The sequence below is a fragment of the Pomacea canaliculata genome, linkage group LG9 (genome assembly GCF_003073045.1).
Source record: "Pomacea canaliculata isolate SZHN2017 linkage group LG9, ASM307304v1, whole genome shotgun sequence".
Classification (NCBI taxonomy): Eukaryota; Metazoa; Mollusca; class Gastropoda; order Architaenioglossa; family Ampullariidae; genus Pomacea; species Pomacea canaliculata.
The window spans coordinates 22,489,284-22,490,163 of NC_037598.1; positions in this window are offsets into that span (position 1 = coordinate 22,489,284).

Here is an 880-nt window from a genome sequence, read left to right on the forward strand (position 1 = left end):
ATCCAGCTCGTGTGTGTTTGCTGGCACTTACTAGCCACTCGAGGAGGTCAGTAGAGGTGCATCCTTAAGCACCATTTGCTGAGGTTATGAGCACTGCAGCAGGAACCAATGGACAAAGCACTTGTTAAGGGTGACAAATATGGACTCGATATATTTTTACATCCCCCGACATTTCTGGACCTCTGATCTATGTAACGGAGGAGAGGTTAGAGCTACTGTGTCTAAATTCGGAGGCACGAACATCATCCCGTTCGATACCCGATTGACGCAGCGTACCTTTCTACTTTCAGTATCATGGCAGCAACAGTGGCGATGTCCAGGCTGAACACAAAAGTATCAGCTCCCTTACCAAATTCACCCTTTACAAGTTTCTTGTTCTCCCTATCATACTGTACAGCTGAGACACGTGGACCTTGCTCACAGAATCAGAGCGACGGATCCAGGCATTCGAAACAAAGTGCTTCAGGAGACTTCTTCGAATATCCTACATTGAACAAAAAAAAACGAACGACTTCGTCCGCAGTGTAGTCACCACCATGGTGGATCCCCAAGCCGCTGTTCTCTACCATCAAGCGGCAGAAACTGCCTTGGTGAAGGCGGTCCTCCAAGGGTATGTCGAAGATGGTCAACGCCGTAGGCTATCTTGGTGTGTGTGTGTCTTGGGCGGAAGTTAAAAGCTAGACAAACGAGCTTAATATTTTTAAATCAACAACTTAAAACTACATATAGGTAGTAAATGACTCCCTACGCTTACACGTGTGAGCCGGAACAAACCCAATTCCCATCCCCCAAGTTGCTAGTAAATTACTTGTGCCCATCCGGCACTCGAAGAGGTCGACAAAGGTATATCCTGGTTCCTGAAACACCTTTTGTTGAAGTC